Source organism: Chiloscyllium punctatum, chromosome 16 (genome assembly GCF_047496795.1).
Source record: "Chiloscyllium punctatum isolate Juve2018m chromosome 16, sChiPun1.3, whole genome shotgun sequence".
NCBI classification, from domain to species: Eukaryota; Metazoa; Chordata; class Chondrichthyes; order Orectolobiformes; family Hemiscylliidae; genus Chiloscyllium; species Chiloscyllium punctatum.
In genome coordinates, this window is record NC_092754.1 from 95,666,627 (window position 1) to 95,687,176 (window position 20,550).

Consider the following 20,550-nt stretch of genomic DNA (forward strand, 5'->3'; position numbering starts at 1 on the left):
GCAGGGAGTTGAGACGCTGAATAAGAGAGGGGCCATCACCTAGTCAGGGGAAAATACATCAGCCATCGAGAGCAAGTTTCCCATCCAGGGCACAGTTTTGGAAATGACTTCTGGTTTAAAGGGCACTAATTTCAACACACGAGGCCTGACTGGTAAGGCAGACAGGTTCAGACCATGGATTAGCTCTGGGGACTGGGATATTATAGCCATAACAGACACATGGCTGAGAGAAGGGCAGGACTGGCAGTGCAGTGTTCCATGATACAGAAGCTACAGGCGTGACAGAAGGGCAAGTAAGTGAGGGGAGGGGGGGGGGGGGTTGTCCTTTTGATTAGGGAGAATGTAAAAACAGTGCCAAGAGACAATATTGTTAAGCGGTCCTCAAATGAGGCCATATTTTTAAAAGTTAGAAACAAAAAGAGGATGGTCAGTCTGCTGGGATGGTGTTCTAGACCCCCTAACAGCTAGCGGGTACGAGAGGAGAAAATGCATAGTGAGATTGCAGGTACCTATAAAAATAATAGAATAGTATTGGATGGATATTTTAACTTCCCATGGATTGACTCAGTCACCCAGAGTGTGAAAGGACCATACGGTGTGGAATTTGTCAAATATTTCTAAGAAAGGTTCCTAAATCAAGATGGAGAGGGCTCTATGCGACTCAGGCTGATGCAACACGAGACCTCCCCTCAGAAAAAGTGGTCGGCCAAGTGACTGAAGTATCAGTCGAAGAGCACTTTGATTCCAGTGACCACAACTGTCTTTGTTTTAAGATAGTTATGGAAATGAGTATACATTAGAATGTAAAGAGGGGGGGGAGTTGGGTTCCTTAATTGAGTGCAAGATAAACGATTCACAAACAGGGCAACTTCATTGGGAGACCAAGAGAAGGAATGTATGAAGATTTGAGAACAGCCATAATGGCGTCATGCTGTGAAGTTATGGAATTGAATACTAACTCCTACAGGTTGTAACGTTCCAAAGTGAAATGTGAGGTGTTACTCGAGCCTGGGTTGTGCTTCATTGGAACATTGCAGCTGCCCAGGACTGAAATGTTAGCATGAGAGCAAGGTAGGTTATTGAAATGGGAAACAATGAGAGGGTCAGGGTTATTCCTACAGACAGAGTGGGAGTGTTCCTCAATGCAGTCTCTGTTTGGTCTCCCCAATATAAAGGAGATTGCATTGTGAGAAGCAATGACAGGAGACTGGATTGAAAGAGTACAAATGAAATGCTGCTTCTTCTGGAAGGTATGTGTTGGGTTGTTAAGAAATGAGGCAAGTGTTAGTGATCTTTTCAAACGTCCAAATGTATTTCTTCTTATATGTAGACTACCTAGTTCCACAACTTGAAGAGAGTAAGTCGTAAAGGTGCGGGAGGCCAGTGTTAATAAACTTGGAGCTGGATTGATACAGCAGATCAGACCGAATCAGAGGAGCAAAAAGGCAATATTTTGATCTTGGACCTTTCGTCAGGACTGGCGAACGGGAGGGGAGCCCAGAAATGGAGCGATGGGATATGGAAGGGCGAAGGGTAGGCATGATGGTGGTGTATACATGCAGGTATGAGGTTACTGTGATTGGTCAGTGAGAAGGGTGGAGCAGATATGTGAGTGAGAACATGGACAGATGGGTCTGGTCAGGGAGAAGGGACATGGGATAAGGCTGCGTGTGGAGGGATTTTGATGTTGCTCCTGTCAATATTGAGGCCATTGGGCTATCAACTCCAAAAGTAAACTCTTAGGTGGTGTTCCTCTAACAGTGGACAGGCTAAGGATGGGCGTGTCCCCGGACGAGTTGGAGGGAGAATCAAAATGGAAGGTAACTGGAAAGTCGGGTTGGTTGTTGTCTTCAGAGCACTGGTGCTCCATACGGAGCCCGACCCTGCCCCACCAAGCATGTCTCCAACTCCCGATGTGGTCTCCTCTCTATCAGGGAGTCCAAAGGGAGATTCAGGGACATATTCATGGAGCTTCTGCTCTCTGCACGCTTTAAACAACCCTACATTCCAGTTGCCATTCATTTCAATTACTCACTCACATCGCCCCACCCCCACTGTGCTCATCCAGCGACAGGTCTATCCTTGACCTCCTCCACTGTCAGAGTGAGGACAAATAGACACTAGGGAATACAACCTGATCTTTCAGCTTGAGAGCTTACAGTTCACTGGTCTCAATATTGACTTCACTGGCTTCAAAATCTCTCCACCCACAACCTCATTCCATGTTCCCCTTCCCTGACCTGATCTAAGCTGTCCATCTTCCTCTTCCCACTGACCAATCACATTATCCCCCTACTTGCATCCCCTATCGTCATCCCATCTACGCTTCCCTCAGCCCCACGCCCCTCCCTCTTTTTACTTCCCGGCTCCCCTTTCCCCGGCCCAATCTTGATGAAGTCTTTCAGCCTGAAATGTTGACTTTCCTGTTCCTAGGATGGTGTCTGACCTGCTGTGCTCTTTCAGCTTCATATGTATTGCTATATCCGCAGCAACCGATTTTATTGTGCGTTTTATACATTTTATTTTAGTCTGTTTACTGACAAGCTTATCTCAACATTCTCACTACAGGGTCAAGGAAACAGTCTCTGTCACGAATGCTCCTGTCTGCTTCGAAATGGTTTCCTTTGTTTTAACTGTACTTTCAAGTCTGCTGTTCGCAATAGCATTGTCAATTTAACTCTTGTTATGCTGTAGCTTAATCACACCACGTCCAATATACTTCACAACTTCCTTGTTCGTATACTCCACGCATCTATTCATAAACCTAAAGATTCATTCAGTCCTTCTGTACAAAAGTTTCAACTTGCCTAGCCATTTGTAATTTCCTGTCTTCTGTGTCCCTCTCTCCTTACATTTAACAGTCCTCTCTCACTCCACAATTTCCTGAAAGCTCACCAGCAATGCCTCCACAATTACCTTCGGCATCTCATTAGAACTACGGGGTGTTCTCCAACTGGTCTCGCTGATTGATCCAACTTCACCTTCCCCAGCTCCTTCTCCTTACTGGTGGTCACTATACTCACCTCTACCATCTGACTGTCTTTAAGTTCTGACATTTTGCTGGTGTCTTCCACCGTGAAGATTGTTGCAATGTATTCAATTCCTCTGCCATTTCATTGCTTCCCATAACTATTCAAGCTTGATTTTCCAAAATTCCTCTGTTTGTTCTTTACTCCCTTTCTTCCTTGTTATATATCTAAAAATCTCTTTGAATGTTATTTTCCATGATTAACAAGCGTAATATCACATTTCACCCTCTCCTCCCATTTGCTCTTCTTAGTTATTCGTGATGGAATTTACAGGCTTTGTAATCATCTAGATTCCCAATAATTTTCACCACATTGTGCGCATTTTCATTTACTTTTATGCTGTGCCAGAGTTTGTTATCACGCACTGCTCCCTTGTCTTCCGCTGAATATCTATCTTCTTCCTTGGGATGGATTTCTGACGTGCTGCTGAATTATCTCCAGAAACTCCTGTCATTGCTGCTTCACCATATTCCCGTGCTCAGTTCCTCTTCCAACTAACTCTGGCCAACGCCACCCTCATGTCTTTTTAGTTACATTACTCAATTATAAGCCATCTGATCCAAAAGTGAGCAATAGATGTATACTGAAGGAGGGAGGTTTGAGACATGGGACACGAAGAACGATTGGAGGATTTATTAACTAGTTGGAAAGATAGAGACAGAGAGAGAGAATATTGACATGGAGATGTAAAAATAGGGAAGTCTACATGATTGATAGAATTAGATGTGCTTCCGTATTTGGTTGGATATTTCCTGTGTGCTGTGGTCCTTTGTACAGTATCTGTGCAACAGATTAATCTGTTGAAATCCTGGATTTGATGCCAGAACGTTTATCTCCATCAATATGACAGGCACCAACTGTTGAAAGAACCCAGTGTATGTTTCCTGGTAGAAAATCGATTAACTGAAACAAGTTGGAACACCAGAAGCAGGAATTTATAACATCCATTCGATAAGAATGAAAGATTAGATCAGGGAATGCCAGAAAGGGGCAGGAGGCAGACGGTACGTTGAGAGAAGGGGAACATAACATCTAGGCTGAAGATTAAATAACATATTAATATTTTATAAATTTTGTACATCACATGCATCGTGTTTGTTAAGTATGTCTCTCTTGTTCATTCTGAATATGTTGCACACATATGAACAATGTTATCTATCTGCACGCACGCACACACGCAGATACAGACAGGCACACAGACAGGCACACAGACAGGCACACAGACACACACACACGCAGACACACACGCAGACACACACGCAGACACACACGCAGACACACACGCAGACACACACGCAGACACACTCGCAGACACACACCACACGCAGACGCACGCACGCACAGACGCGCACACACGCAGACGCAGACACACACACAGACATACACACACAGACACACACACAGACATACACACACAGACACACACACAGACTTTCACAGACACACAGACGCACGCACACACACAGACGCACGCACGCACACAGACGCACGCACACACACAGACACAGACACAGACACACACACACACGCACAAACACAGACACAGACACACACACACCAATCACTGTTCAGCCTTTCCATTTGAATGATTCTGTTTTGTTTACATTGTCACTTGCCATTCCTTCTTCTGAAAATATTCTGTTTCTTTCACTGCATTTTATTTTATTCTGTCTGTCAAGAAGACATTGGCGACTGGTGGGGATGTCACTTTACTCCTCGTCAATCTCCACAGCCAGTGTATTCTATTTCTTTCTGTTTCTTAACCCATGAAAAATACGTACTGTGTCTGACCCTTGAATCCCAATAAACAGGACAATTTTAAACAGAACACTTACTTTTGTGCTAAGGCTACAAAAAATCTCAAAATGAAAAAGCATACAAATTGTGCAATAAGATGTTTGCATCTTTACAAACAGATTATAGAATTGCCTTGTGTAAACGATAAAGAATGAACTGGCAAGAGCTGTGAGAGTAAAATCCAGGGAAATCCGTATTTCTTGTGTATGTTCGGGGCAGTTGTGCCCAGAAGCAGTTTTTATATTGGAAGTTGTTGTGGTGGAGGAGACTTCAGTGTAGTAACAACATCTCGATTGATGCTGTGTAATGATGACTATTCAGGCAGGTTACTATCCCATCCTCGCTATTGTTGGTGTTCCTGGTGAGTCGATCTCTGCCCATTTACTAATTCTCTAACCCGTTGTGAATGTCATTGTTTTGGCAAATATCCAAACCATTGTCTTCGCTTTCAATCACAATCTCCATTTCTATACCATGAATTTCATATCCCTCGCTTACAAGCATCTGAGGAGAAACGAAAGTGTTCATAACCACAATTACCCCATTTTATCCTGAGCTGATTTATATCTCAATATTCCATCTACCACAACACCTGTCCACTCACACTTTCACAATATCCCAAGACTTCACTTCTGCCTCAACACTGTTTCTGAATAAACTATCATCCACACCTTTCCAATTACAATTCTCTTCTGGCAACTCTTCTCGTTACACATATTTTGATCACAAACCTTTTTCTTACCTCGACCTGTACGTATGCCAGGTGCAAAGTGTGAAGTCAGTTTGATACTAAAATGAGTTTCAGTATAACCTATAACCTCACACGAGGGAGAGGACTGTGCTGTCAGTGACCAGGAAGTGACAGTTTCATTGAACTGTCTTGATTCGGGAACTTTCTGAGCAGGAGTGGGTTTCACGTCCATCATCTCCCAATTGCAGTGTTCCGATGTATTCACACAGTGACGGAATCCATCTCTGCCTGCTGCTGAGGGTATAACTTCGTCCTGTCTCCATAATGGAAGGTACTGAAAATCTTCTACATGTAATATGGGACAGATTGACTGGTGAAAATAAGAACATGATTAGAATTAATAAAGTGAACTTACTCAAACACTAATTGAATTGAAGGTTGGCAAGTTACTGCACCAAATGAGTTCCATCCGGGTTTTCAGGGAAGTGGCATTACAGCTAGTGAATGAGTTAGAGAGTCACACAGGACAGAAACAGACACTTCGGTCCAACCAGTCCATGCTGACTATTCCAATTCCAAACTAACATAGTCCCACCTGCCCGCGGTTGGCCCAAATCCGTCCAAACCTTTCCTATTCATGTACTTATCCAAATGTCTTTTAAATGTTGTAACGACAAGAAAGAAGTATTGATTACCCTACAAATTTCTTCAGACTCTGGAATTTCTCGTTCCTGTAGACTGGAAAGTAGTTATTGTAATCCTAAATATTTAAAACCGGCGTGGGAGGTAAAACAAAAAAAAAGGTACCTTGATGTTAGGTCTGAGGAAAATATTAGAACCTTTTTTGAGAAATTTTATAACTCGACACTTGGGAAATCGTGATGTGACTTGGTACAGTCAGCCTAGACTTAGAAACCGAAAATCGTCGTTTAGAAACCTGTGGAGTTTGTGTTGGTTGATACATCCACAAGAGAGAACCAGTGGGATTGGTGTATTTGAATTTGCAGAATATGTTTTTACATTGTTGCTAACAAGTGAGCAAAGGAAGTTAGAGCACATTGGTGAGTGACAGACGGGGTGATCAGGATATACCACATGGACTGAGAATTGGTCAGTGGAAGCAATGCTTGCACTTTTATGGACTGAAGGCAGTTACTCATGGGATATCGCAAGTTTCGGTGTTTGAACCACAACAATTCGCAAGGCATAGAAATGATTTGGATGTGAGAAATAAACAGCATGCATCTTATTTTGTATTGATTAAATAGTTCAAGGTTGAGAAGTGTTGTTTTTCAAAAGGACCTGAATGTCCTTGATCATGAGTCACCAAAAATCGCACATCCAAGGCCGTAAGTATTGAGCATCTTATATTGTATGCTGCCCTTCATTGTAAAATGATTCAAGTGCATAACTAAAGCCATCTTCTAGTATTTGTAGGGCCTTGATGAGAGTATTTGGGGTACTGTGAATAGGTATGATCTCCTTTGTAAGGCACGATCTCATTACTACAGGCACAATTCAAGCAAGTATTAGCAGTCTAATAGATGAGATGATGACTCCATGAGGAGACAGTGATGGAACTGAATATTTAATCTGTTGTGCTAGGAGACAAAGAAGGATGATTGCGCTAAAACGTGAGGGTTAGTGACTATCACATATTTCTAAAAGAGACACTGTTAGCGTGAGAATTAATTAATTTATTAGATTTATTGTCACATGTGCCTAAGTCCAGTGAAAGCTTTATTTGTGAGCAGTACAGGCAGATGACAGTAAGCAAGGACGCACAGATCATAGGGTGAAAAATAAACTTGGACAGAGTAAAGCGTGCAGGTTACAATGCGCAGGACATTCATAAAAACATGATCAACATGAACAAGATCATCATTATTTGGAGTTACAGAGTCCACTCATCAGTCTAACATAGCATACTTTATGTGCCTGAATGATCTCTCCCCACATTAATGTGCTGTCGGCTTGAGGTCCTACAAGAAAGATTTACGAAGTTAGGAACCAACTTAACAAAGTAGGACCTCGGAGGTAGTAATCTCAGGATTGCTACCAGTGTTAAGTACTAGCCAGCATAGGAATGATCGAATAATCAGGAAGAATGTGTTGCTTAAGAGATGGTGCAGGAGGGAGGGGTTCCAATTTTTGGGATATTGGGACCAGTTCTGGGGGAGGTGGGACTATTACAAATTGGATAGTCTACATCTGGTAGATGATCTACATCTACAATGTGGAGCCAATGTTCGATGGAATGCATTGCTAACGCTGTTGGGAAGGGTTTAAACTAATGTGGCAGGGGATCAGGAAACAATCTGTTTGGTGAACAGTAAGGAGGTAGTAACTAAAGCTTAAGTAACTAGATAATGAAATCAGCATGACTGAGGGGAAGAGGAGGCAGGAAGCAGAGGATGAACACAGAGGGACTTGTAATTTTAATGCAAGAAGTATAATAGGTAAGGCAGATGAACTTAGGGCTTGGAATAGTACCTGGGAATATAATGTTAAAGATGTTACTGAGACTTTGTTTAAGGAATGGCGTGATTGGCAACTAAATATCCCAGGACATTAATGTTTCAGGCATTGGAGAGAGCAAGGTAAAAGGGGTGGATGACAAACATCACTGGTCAAAGAAGATATCACAGCTGAGCTGAAGGAGTGCACCATGGAAGATTCGAGCAGTGAGACAATATGGGCAGAGCTCAGGAATAGAAAGGGTGCAGTAAAAATGCTGGGATTGTACTTCACGCTTCCCAACACTGATCGAGGTACAAATATGTATATAGATCACAGAAAGATGTGGGAGCAACAGGATGGTGGTGATAGGAGGTTTTAATTTTCCCAACATTGACTGGGATTCACTTAGCGTTAGAGGTCTAGATAGAGCAGAATTTGTATGGACCGTCCAGGAGCATTTTCTAGAGCAGTGTAGAAATAATTCAACTCGGGAAGCGGCCATGCCAGACCTGGTGTTGGGAACTGAGCCCGCGCAGGGTGTTGGAAGTTACAGTGGTGGATTACTTTGGGAATAATGATCACAATTCCTTTAGTTTTACAATAGTCATGGAGAAAGACGAGAGTGGTCCTAAAGGAAGAGTGCTGAACTGGGGGAAGGCCATCTATAGCAAAATTCGGCAAGTGCTGGGGAACGAGTATTGGGAAAAGCTGTTTGAAGGGAAATCCGCATTTGATATGTGGAAGGCTTTTGAATAGAGGTTAATTAGTGTTCAGGAGATATATGTTCCTGTGAAAATTATGGATAGAAATGGCAAGGTTAGGAAACCATAGATGACAAGTGATATTGTGAGACTAGCTAAATGGAAATAGAATGTGCGCATAATATCTAGGTGAATGAAGACATAGGAAGCCTTGGAAGAAAATTGTGAATGTAGGACCAATCTGAAGTGAGGAATTAAGAGGGCGAAAAGGGGTCATGAGATATCCTTAGTGAGCAAGATTAAGGAAAACCTTAAAGCTTTTTGGTCATATATAACGAGCAAGAGGGTAGCTAGAGAAAGGGCCCACTCAAGGACAAAGCAGGAAAGATATGCTTGGAGGCAGAGAAATCGGGAGAGATTCTTAATGAGTACTTTGCATTGGTATTCACCAAGGAGAGGGGCTTGGTGGATGTTGAGGTTAGTGATAGATCTTTGATTACTCTTGGTCAAGTCTGCGTAAGGAGGGAGGAAGTGTTGTGATTTCCAAATGACATCAAGAAGGACAAGTCCCCAGATCTGGATGGGATCTTCCTAAGGTTACTGAGGGAAGTGAGAGAGGAAATAGCTGAGGCTTTAACAGATGTTGTTGCAGCTTCCTTGAACACGGGGGGAGGTCCCTGGGGAATGGAGAATTGTTAATGGTGTCTACTTGTTTAAAGAATAATCCAGGAAATTACAGACGTGTGAGCCTGACGCCAGTGGTAGGGAAGCTACTAGAGAAGATACTGAGGGATAGGATATATAACTATTTGGAATAAAATGACTTCTCAGTGCTAGGTAGCATGGTTTTCTGCAGGGAAGGTAATGGCTTACAAACTTAATAGAACTGTTTGAAGAGGTGACAAAGTTGATTGATGAGGGAAGGGATATAGATGTCATACAGATGGACTTTAGTAAGGCATTCGATAAATTTCCCCATGGTAAGCTGATGAATAAGGTGAAGTTGCATGGGTGTTGTAGCTAGATGGATAGAGAACTGGTTAGGCAACAGGAGACAGAGAGTAATAATGGAAGGGAGCTGATCAAAATGGAGATCTATGACCAGTGGTGTCCCACAGGGGCCCTTGCTGGGACATTGTTTTTTGTGGTATACATAATGATTTGGAGGAAGATGTAGCTTGTTTCATTACCAAGTTTTCAGGTGACACTAAAATTGGTGGAGTAGCAGACAGTGAAGGGGACTGTCCGAGAATACAGCAGAATATCGATAAATTGGGGAGATGGGCAGAGAAATGATAGGTGGAGTTCAATCTGGACAAATATGAGGCGATGCATTTGTACGATCCAATCCAAAAGCGAACTATACAATAAATAGAAAAGTATTGGGGAAAATTGAGGTACAGAGACATCTAGGTGTTCAGGTCCATTGTTCCCTGAAGGTGGCAAGGCAGATCAGTAGAGTGGTGAAGAAGGTGTACGGCATGGTTTCCTTCATTGGACCGGGTATTGAATATAAGAGTTTTCAGGTCGTGTTACAGTTTTATAAGACTTTAGTTCAGCCACATTTGGAATACTGCATACAATCTGGTCGCCACACTAGCAAAAGGATGTGGATGCTTTCAAGAGGGTGTAGAGGAGGTTCACCAGGATGTTGCCTAGTATGTAGGGTGCCAGCCATGAAGAGAGATTGAACAAATTAGGATTATTTTGATTAGATAGATGGTGGTTGAGGGGGAACCTGATCCTTGAATGGCGAGGGATATTGAGGATCTGGTAAGGACAATAAAGAAGGCATACATTGGGTTTAAGATATCGGGCTTAAGTCAATCCTTAGATGACTACACAAAGTGTAGAAGCACCCTTAAGAGGGAAATTAGAAGCCCCCAAAAAAGGACATGACATTGATCTCTCAGAAAAGGTGAAAGATTATCCCAAGAGGTTCTCCAGCCATATTAAGAGTAGAAGCGTGACTCAGGATGGAATAGGTCCCCTGACTGATGAGCATGGCTGTCCTTGTGTGGAATCACCAGGAGGTGGGGGGAATTGGTTAATGAATATTTCTCCTCCATGTTTACTCAGGAGCAAATGATGCATACTAAGGAAATAAGGAAAACAAGTGGGAATGTTTTGGCATGCACATGTATGACCAGAGTGGATGTATTTGCTACCTTAAAGCACAATCAGGTGAATAAATCCCCTGGGCAAGAACATGTCCGTCCTCGGATGTTATGGGAGGCTAGGGAAGAAATTGCAGGGGCTCTTGCACAGATTTTTGCTTCACCGTTTGCCACTCGAGTGGTTCCATTGTTTAAGGAAGGTAGCAAAGACAAGCCAAAGAACTCTTCATCAGTGAGCGTAACCTCAGTGATAGGCAAGTTGTTGGAGATGATAATAAGAGACAGGATGAATCAACATTTGGAAATTCAAGGTCTGATTAGAAATAGTCAGCATGGATTTGTGTGCGGGAAATCATGTCTGACAAATCATTTAAATTGTTTCAAAGAGATAACCACGATAATAGATCAGGGTAGGACAATGGCTTATCTATATACAGACTTTAGTAAGACGATTGACAAGGTCCCATAGGGCAGGTTAGTCAGTGAGTTTAGGTGACATGGGATCCAGAGAGAGCTATCTAATTGGAGTCACAATTGGCTCGATGGTAGGAAGCAGAGGGTGATGGTTGAAGATTGTTTCTCAGACTGGAGGGCTATAACTAATGGTGTGCAACAGGTGTCGGTGCTGAGACCTTTATTATTTGTTATTTACATAAATTACCTGGATGTGAATATTCAAGGCATGATGGGGGCCATAGACATAGGAGCAGAAATTGAAATATTCAGCCCATCGAGTCTGCTCCACTATTCAGTCATGGCTGGTAAGTTTCTTAACCCCATTCTTCTGCTTTCTCGCCATAATCCTTGATCCCCTTGACAATGAAGAGCCTGTCCATCTCAGTCTTATATATACTCAGTAAGCTAGCTTCCACAGTCTTCTGTGGCATTGAATTCCATGGATTCCCCACTCTCTGGCTGAAGAAGTTTCTCTTTATCTCCGTTCTAAAAGCTGTTCCTTTTACACTAAGGCTGTGCCCTCGGGTCCTAGTCTATTCTACCAATGGAAACATCTTCACAACATCTATTCTGTCCAGACTATTCAGTATTCGGTATATTTCAATTAGATCTCCCCTCATCCTTCTAAAATCCATTGAGTAAAGATCCAGAGTCCTCAAAGTTTCCTCATATGTCAAGCTTTTCATTCCTGGGACGATCCTCGTGAAACCCCTCTGAACAAGTTCCAAGGCCAGTGCATCTGGTCTGTGATATGGGGCCCAAAACTGCACAAACTTACTCCAAGTACTCCCAAGAAGGCTACTACATTTATGGATGATACAAAATTAGGAGGTATCATTGATAGCAATGAATGTTATAAGAAATAATAGAGGGATTTTAATCTGATGGGGAAGTGAGCTGAGGATTGGCAACTGCAATTAAATACAGATAACTCGGAGGTGTTTTTGAAATGGAATGAGCTGTCAGAAAAAGTGGTTGAGGCAGGTACAATAGCAACATATAAAAATGAATTGAAACATAGATGGGAAGGGTTGAGAGCGATATGGTTCAAGTGTGGGCAATTGGAATTAGTTGAGTGGGCAGCATGGTCAGCACAGACCAGTTTGGGTCAAAGGGCCAGTTCCCATGCTCGATCACTCTATGACTCAATGACACTCCATTTAAGTCAGTGACACAGTGACACTCCGGCTTACACCAGCCCACACCATGTCACTGTCAAGGGAACACTCTGGGCTATACCATCCCACACCATATTGCTCTCAGGGGACACTCGTGGATAAAGAAGCCCATATCATCTCGCCATGCAGTGGTTTCTATCATTTGATTGTCGAAGGTGCAGATGCTATCTACCTGCTTGGTAATGATCTCTATGAGGTCAGTAATCCTCATCATACGCTTGCCCTTTACTATGGAACAAGCCCGACCCTCTCTGCCGTTTAGTTAATCGAGGGCACACCGGTTTTGCTGAGGAGATAGATGTAATTCTAAGAGCATGTCCTTACCTCCTGCTAAGTCCAAACTGTCTCCTTGCCCAAGCGAGTTAGACCACAAATAAGATAGTTTCAATTTTGATGGCTAATAATTCCTGCAGATCCTCCTCGGGAAAAGGTACTGAGAAATGTGTAAGCCAGAAACTGGGCTTTACCGTTACCCAAAGCCATACCACCCCTCCAATGCGCGCAGAATACAGGTCAAAGTGAACGTTTAGTAGGGAAACCCCAGACCTATTCCCAGGTAGTTGGGCAAGGGACAGTAGTTATGAAAACTGTCCCTACAGCTACAGCACAGGGATTACCTATTTCATTAAGAGCAATGAAGACAGTAACTTTGTCTTGGCTGACAAAAATAATATCCGGGTTTAGTTTAGATAATGGAGGGAGATTCCCAATATGAATCAGGCTCCTCTTTGTGACTACCCTGAAAATATGGGTAGCTACAAAATGTGGTCGCACTGGGGACTTAGGGTGAAAGCTGTTCAATAAAAAGTGGTGGGTTTTTCAGTAAGATATGTGATTATTGTCCCAGACTGGTTCCTTCCATCCCAAAACTGAGAATATGGAGGTGCCATCAGGGGTCTCATAGTAAGGTGTGTGTCATTAAACACCACAAAGAGCCTGAATATCCACAATAACAGAGACACACTCCTCCAGTAGGCATATGCATGAGATGCGAGGCTCCACACAGAAGCAATAGCAGTTGGAACATTGGACCAAGGCCCATGGAATAAACAGTCACATTCATTTAAGTGCATCCCCATCCTGTACAGTTGTAACAAATTGGATAGTCTTCCCCGGACTTATTATAGGAATTCCACAGGCTAGCAGGTGGGGATAAGTAATAATCAAAGGAAAGATTATATCCAATAAGTGCCTAACAGGTATTCCATACTCCGTAGTTGGGATTCTGGAGGGGGAAAAAAGTCCTTTGCTGATGTGAGGATGTAACGCACCACTTCATGCTGGCTGAATATTTTATGATGACTTTGCAAAAGCAAATTGTTAGTGAAAGGCGACATCTCCCCCTTTCTCTTTTGCGACGTGCTGATTTAGGCCTCCTTGAGTAAAGGCAACACTTTCGAGGAACACCGAAAGGACAACTGAAATCAAACTGGCACAAAACACTTGACAGGATAAAGACCATTGAGACTTGTTCTGTAAATGAACTGTCCAATCTTCTTGGTGCAGTTGACCATTACGCCAGTCATTCTTGGTAACATTCCATGCATCGAAGGAATCAGTTTCTCAGGCACATAAGGACATATTTTCAACTTAAACAGTACACAATTTCTGGTTGCTCAGGATCACACAGGTAAAAAGCCCCTTCTTCAGCACTAATGCCGGCGACAACGAGTCCACATAACAGGCTAAGTTCAATCTTCATCATAATGGCCGTTCTGCATTAAAGATTAGGGTACATAAAACAGAAGAAGAATTACGATTCGAAGCATGCAGCTATACCATAGTAGTTTGCTTTGTTACCAACTGATTCCGTTTCATCTTCCAATTCCCCATTGTCCTCATCTCCATCATCACCACTTCCACAATCCACCCTACCACCCCCCCCCCCCCACCCCTCCCCAGAAGGGGCTCATCTAATGGCCTTGGAATGATGACGGTGAACCCACGTGGAATGCCTGGCGACCTTTACAGCAATCAGGCTGGTGAGGAGAACCTGGAAGGGCCCTTGCCACTGAGATTGGAGGCTGCAGCCTGTCCAAATCATGATGAGAATAAAAGAGTTGGGATATTCAACAGTTGGGGTATTGTTGAGGGAGGGGAGCAGCACAGACCTTAGAGTGAAGATGTCCCAAAGCTTTGGTCAAAGAAAGAACACAGGAGGACATATCCTCAGTCATGTGTTTGAATGGAATAGGGGAGAAAGCATCATCCCAAGGCGAGAGGACAGCTCGACCTCGGATGATTTCAGCTGCGGACAAGCGAGTTTTCCCCACAGGAGTTCCTCTGGAACAATACCAGAGGCTCCACCCTAACCCAGGAAAGACCTGTCTCATAAGTCCATTTGATAAGTTTAGTTTTCAGACTCTGGGCACCATGCTCCACGAGCCCTGCAACCTGTGGGCAATAAGCACAATGAAGTTGGTGGTGGATCCCAAAATGAGAACATAATTCCTCATTAATATTGCCAATATAATGGGGGGCATTGTCAGAACGTAGACAAAAGCAAATGCCAAAGCAGGTAATAATCACCTTGAGTAAAATATTTACAACAATTTTAGCAGGAGCTTTGGAAGTGGGGTAAGCTTCTACCCATCAAGGAAAAAAAATCAACAATGACCAAAACATACTTATAGTGCTGACAATTTTGCACTCAATGATGTCTTTAAACATCTTTTGAAGTTGGCATTGTTTTGTCAGAGGTCGACTCACACTTGCCAGAGAACACAGAACATAGAAAGTACAGCACAGAACAGGCCCTTTCACACACAATGTTGTGCCGAGATTTAATCCTAATGTAAAATATAGTGGCAACCTACGCACCCCTCAACTCACTGCTATGCATGTGCATGTCCTGCAGTCGCTTGAATGCCCCCAATGACTCTGCTCCCACCATGACCAGTGATAACGCATTCCATGCGTTCACAACTCTCTGTGTAAAAAAAAAACTACCTCTGACCTCTCCTTTATACCTTCTTCCTAATATTTTCAAGCTATGAGTTCTAGTACCAATCATTCCTGCCCTGAAGAAAATCCTCAAAACATTGACTCTATCTGTTCCTCTCATTATTTTGTACACCTCTGTCTGGTCTCCTCTCTTCCTCCTTCTCTCCAGAGAGAAACGTCCGAGCCTATTCAACCATTCTTCATAAAGCAAGCCCTCCAGTCCAAGCAGCATCCTGGTAACCTTCTTTGCACCCTCTCCCAAGCCTCTGTATCCGTCCTATAGTAGGGCGACCAGAACTGGACATAATATTCCAAGTATTGCCTCACCAGGGACTTGTAGAACTGCAGCAAAACCTCACGGCTCTTAAACTCTATCCCCCTGTTAATGAAAGCCAAAACACCATATGCTTTCTTCACAACCCTATCCACTTGTGTGGCAACTTTGAGGAATATATGTACTTGCACACCAAGATCCCTTTGTTCCTTCACACTGCCAAGAATCCTGTCTTTAATCCTATATTCAGCATTCGAGTTCCACCTTCCAAAATGCATCACTTCGCATTTATCCAGGTTGAACTCAATCTGCCATTTCTCAGCACAGCTCTGCATTCTATGTCGCGCTGCAGCCTGCATAGCCCTCTATACCATCAACGACACCTCCAAACTTTGTGTCATCTGCAAATTTACTAACCCACACCTCAACCTCCTCATCCAAGTCATATGTAAAAAATAGAAAGAGCAGAGTACATAACCCTGCGAGACCCCAATTAATACTGTCGTCCTGGCAGAATACTCTCCATCCACAGCCACTCTCTGCTTTCTGTCAGCTAGCCAATTCTGTATATACCTGTTTAATGCCTGGAAACAGTGTTGATGGAGAGTTGTCTGTGTATGTCTGATTAATAGTCGGTGATCGGGTGGTGGTGCAGGGTTGTGTGTGTTTTCTGTACATATCTGTTTAATGACAGGAGACAGACTGGTTGTGGCCGAAGGTTGTGTGTGTATTTCTGTGCATATCTGCTCAATTGAAGGAGAATAGGGTGGTGGTGGAGTGTTGTGTGTGTGTGTTTCTGTATATCTCTGTTTAATGGCAGGAGATAGGGTTATCGTGGAGGGGTGTGTGTGTGGTTATGTGTATATCTATTTAAGGACTGGAGACAGGGTGGTGGTAGAGGGTTATGCGTGCATATTTCTGTGTATATCTGCTCAATGGCAGGAGAACAGGGTGGTGGTGGAGGGTTGTGTGTGTGTTTCTGTGTATATCTGTTCAATGGCAGGAGACAGGGTGGTCATGGACGGTTGTCTGTGTGTTCCTGCATATATCTGCTTAATGGCAGGAGGAACGTTGTTCATGGAATATTGTGAACGTGTGTGTGTGTTTCTGCGTATATCTAATTAATGGCAGGAGACAGGATGGTGATAGAGGGTAGATGTCTGTGTTTCTGTGTCTAAGTGATTACTTCTAGGAGACAGGGTGGTGGTGGAGGATTTTGTGTGTTTGTGTTTCTGTGTATATCTGTTAAATGGCAGGAGAAAGAGTGTTGGTGAAGGGTTGTCTATGTGTTTTTTTTTCTGAGTCTGTCTGTTTAATGCTGGTGTTAGGGTGATGGTAAAGGGATTGTATGTTTTTCTGTATTTATCTGCTCAATTGCCAGGAGGCAGGCTGGTGTTGATGGAGGGTTGTATGTGTGTCTGTTTCTGTGTATATATGATTAATTGCAGGAAACAGGGTGACGGTGGAGCGTTCTGCATGTGTGTGTGTTTCTGTGTATATCTGATTAACGGCAGGAAACAGGGTGTTGGTCGAGGGCTGTGTGTGTGTTTGTGTATATATCTGCTTAATGGCAGGAGACAGGGTGGTGGTGGAGGGTATAGTGTCTGTGTTTCTGTGTCTATGTGCTTACTGGCAGTAGACAGTGTGGTGGTGGAGGGTTGTGTATGCATTTGCGTTTTTGCGCCAGTAGGCAGGGTGTTCATAGAATATAAAACATTATAGCGCAGTGCAGGCCCTTCGGCCCTCAATGTTGCGCTGACCTGTCATACCAATCTGATGCCCATCTAACCTACACTATTCCATGTATGTCCATATGCTTGTCCTATGACGACTTAAATTACCTTCAAGTTGACAAATCTACTACCATCGCAGGCAATGCATTCCATACCCTTACAACTCTCTGAGTAAAGAAACTACCTCTGACATATGTCCTATATCCATCACCCCTCAAGTTAAAGCTATGCCCCCTCATGCTCGCCGTCACCATTCTTGGAAAAATGCTCTCCCTGTCCACCCTATCTAACCCTCTGATTATCTTATATATCTCTATTAAGTCACCTCTCAGCCTTCTTCTCTCCAACGAAAACAGCCTCAAACCCCTCAGCCTTTCCTCGTAAGACATTCCCTCCACAACAGGCAACATCCTAGTAAATCTCCTCTGCACCCTTTCCAAAGCTTCCACATCCTTCTTATAATGCAGTGACCAGAAATGTACACAATATTCCAAGTGCAGCTGGACTAGAGTTTTGTACAGCTGTAGCATGACCTCATGGTTCCGGATCTCGATCCCTCTATTAATAAAAGCTAAAACACTGTATGCCTTTTTAACAACACAGTCAACCTTGGTGGCAACTTTCAAGGATCTGTGTACGTGGACACCGAGATCTCTCTGCTCATCTACACTACAAAGAGTCTTTCCGTTAACCCAGTAATTTGCATTCCAGTTACTCTGACCAAAGTGAATCACCTCACACTTGTCGGCATTAAACTCCATTTTCCACCACTCAGCCCAGCTCTGCAGCTTATCTATGTCTCTCTGTAACCTACAACATCCTTCGTCACTATCCGCAACTCCATCGACCTCAGTATCCTCAGAAAATTTACTAACCCACCCTCTACTCCATCATCCAGGTCGTTTATAAAAATGATGAACAGCAGCGGACCCAACACCGACCCTTGCAGCACACCAGTAGTAACTGGACCCCAGGATGAACATTTCCCATCAAACACCACCCTCTGTCTTCTTTCAGCAAGCCAATTACTGATCCAAACTGCTATATCTCCCACAATCCGATTCCTCCACATTTTATCGAGTAGCCTTCAGTGGGGAAGCTTATCGAACGCCTTACTGAAATCCATATACAGCACATCAACCAGTTTACCCTCATCTACCTGTTTGGTCACCTTCTCAAAGAACTCAATACGGTTTCTGAGGCATGACCTAACCTTCACAAAACCGTGCTGACTATCCATAATCAAATTATTCTTTTCCAGATGATTATAAATCCTATCTATTATAATCTTTTACAACACTTTACAAACAACTGAAGTAAGGCTCACTGATCTGTCATGACCAGGGTTGTCTCTACTAACCTTCTTGAACAGGGGAACCACATTTGCTATTGTCCAGCCTTCTGGCAGTATTCCTGTAGACAATAACGATTTAAAGATCAATGCCAAAGGCTCGGCAATCTCCTCCCTGGCTTCCCAGAGGATCCTAGGATAAATCCCATCCGGCCCAGGGGACTTACCTATTTTCACACTCCGCAGAGTTTCTAATACCTCTTCCTTGTGAACCTCAATCCCACGTAGTCTAGTAGTCTGTATCTCAGTATTCTCCTTGACAACATTGTCCTTTTCTAGAGTGAATACCGTCGAAAAATATTCATTTAGTGCATCCCTTATGTCCTCTGACTCCTGACACTACTTCCCATTAATATCCTTGATTGGCACTACTCCTACTGTTGTCATTCTTTTATTCCTTAAATACACATAGAAAGCCTTAGCTTTTACCCTGATCCTATCCGCCAACAATTTCTCATGTCTCCTCCTGGTTCTTCTGAGCTCTCTCTTTCGGTCTTTCCTGGCTACCTTATAACGGTTAAGCGCCCTAACTGAGCCTTTACATCTCATCCTAATATAAGCCTCCCTTTTCCTCTTGACCAGAGATCCCATTTCCTTCGTAAACCATGGCTCCGCGCTCTACAGAGTCCTCCCTGCTGACAGGTACATACTTATCTAGGACACTCAGGAGTTTTCCTTGAATACGTTCCACATTCCTAATAAGCCCATCCCCTGCAGGTTCCTTCCCTATCCTATGCTTCCTAAATCTTGCCTAATTGCATCGTAACTGGCGTTCCCCCAGCTGTAAATTTCATGGGTATGTGTGTGTGTGTGTGTGTGCGTGTGCGTGTGTGCGTGCGTGTGTGTGTGTGTGTGTGTGTGTGTGTGTGTTTCTGTATATATCTGTTTCATGACAGGAGACAGGATGATGGTGGAGGGTAGATTATCTGTTTTTCTGTGTCCATGTGCTTACTGGTAGGAGACAGGGTGGTGGTGGAGGGTACAGAGTCTGTGTTTCCATGACTGTGTGCGTACTGGTAGGGGACAGGGCGGTGGTGGAGGGTTGTGAGTGTGTGTGTGTGTGTTTCTGAGTATATCTGTTCAATGCCAGGAGACAGAGTGTTGGTAGGTTGGGTGTCTGTTTGAGTGTTTTATTTTCTGTGTATGCCTGTTTAATGGTAGGTGATAGAGTGGTGCATTGTTGTGTGTGTTTTGCTGTATATATCTGCTTAATGACAGGAGACAGACTGGTGGTAATGGAGGGTTGTGTGCGTGTGTGTTTCTGTGTATATTCGATTAATTGCAGGAAACAGGGCGGTGGTGGAGGGTTGTGTGTGTTTCTGTGTATATCTATTTAATGGCAGGAGACAGGGTGGTCATGGAGGGTGTGTGTGTGTGTGTTTCTGTGTATATCTGTTTAAGGGCTGGAGACAGAGTGGTTGTGGAGGGTTGTGAGTGTGTTTCTGTGTATATCTGACTAACGGCAAGAAACAGGGTTATGGTCGAGGGATGTGTGTGTGTGTTTGTGTATATATCTGTTTCATGACAGGAGACAGGGTGGTGTGGAGGGCTGTGAGTTGGTTTCTGTGCCTATCTGTTTCATGTCAGGAGGCAGTTTGTTTGTGGTGGATTGTGTGCATGTGTGTTTCTGTGTATACCTATTTAAGGGTTAGAGACAGAGTGGTGGTGGAGGGTGCTGTGTGTGTGTTTCTGTGTATAACTGTTTATTGGTAGGTGGTATGTTGGTGGTGGAGGGTTGTGTGTGTGTTTCTGTGTATATGTGCTTAATGGCAGGAGACATGGTGGTGTGTGTGTGTTTCCTGAGTATACCTGTTCAATGG

General features: G+C 43.5%; 1 long non-coding RNA gene across 1 annotated transcript in view; it reads left to right on the plus strand.

The window, feature by feature from the left end:
* The window catches only part of LOC140487234 (uncharacterized), a 32,480-nt gene extending 26,527 nt beyond the window's left edge, over positions 1 to 5,953 (plus strand). Inside the window, exon 6 of the long non-coding RNA XR_011962818.1 lies at positions 2,569 to 5,953. This is a non-coding gene — a long non-coding RNA (uncharacterized lncRNA). The remainder of the gene's footprint in view (positions 1 to 2,568) is intronic.
* The last annotated feature ends 14,597 nt before the right edge of the window (positions 5,954 to 20,550 follow it).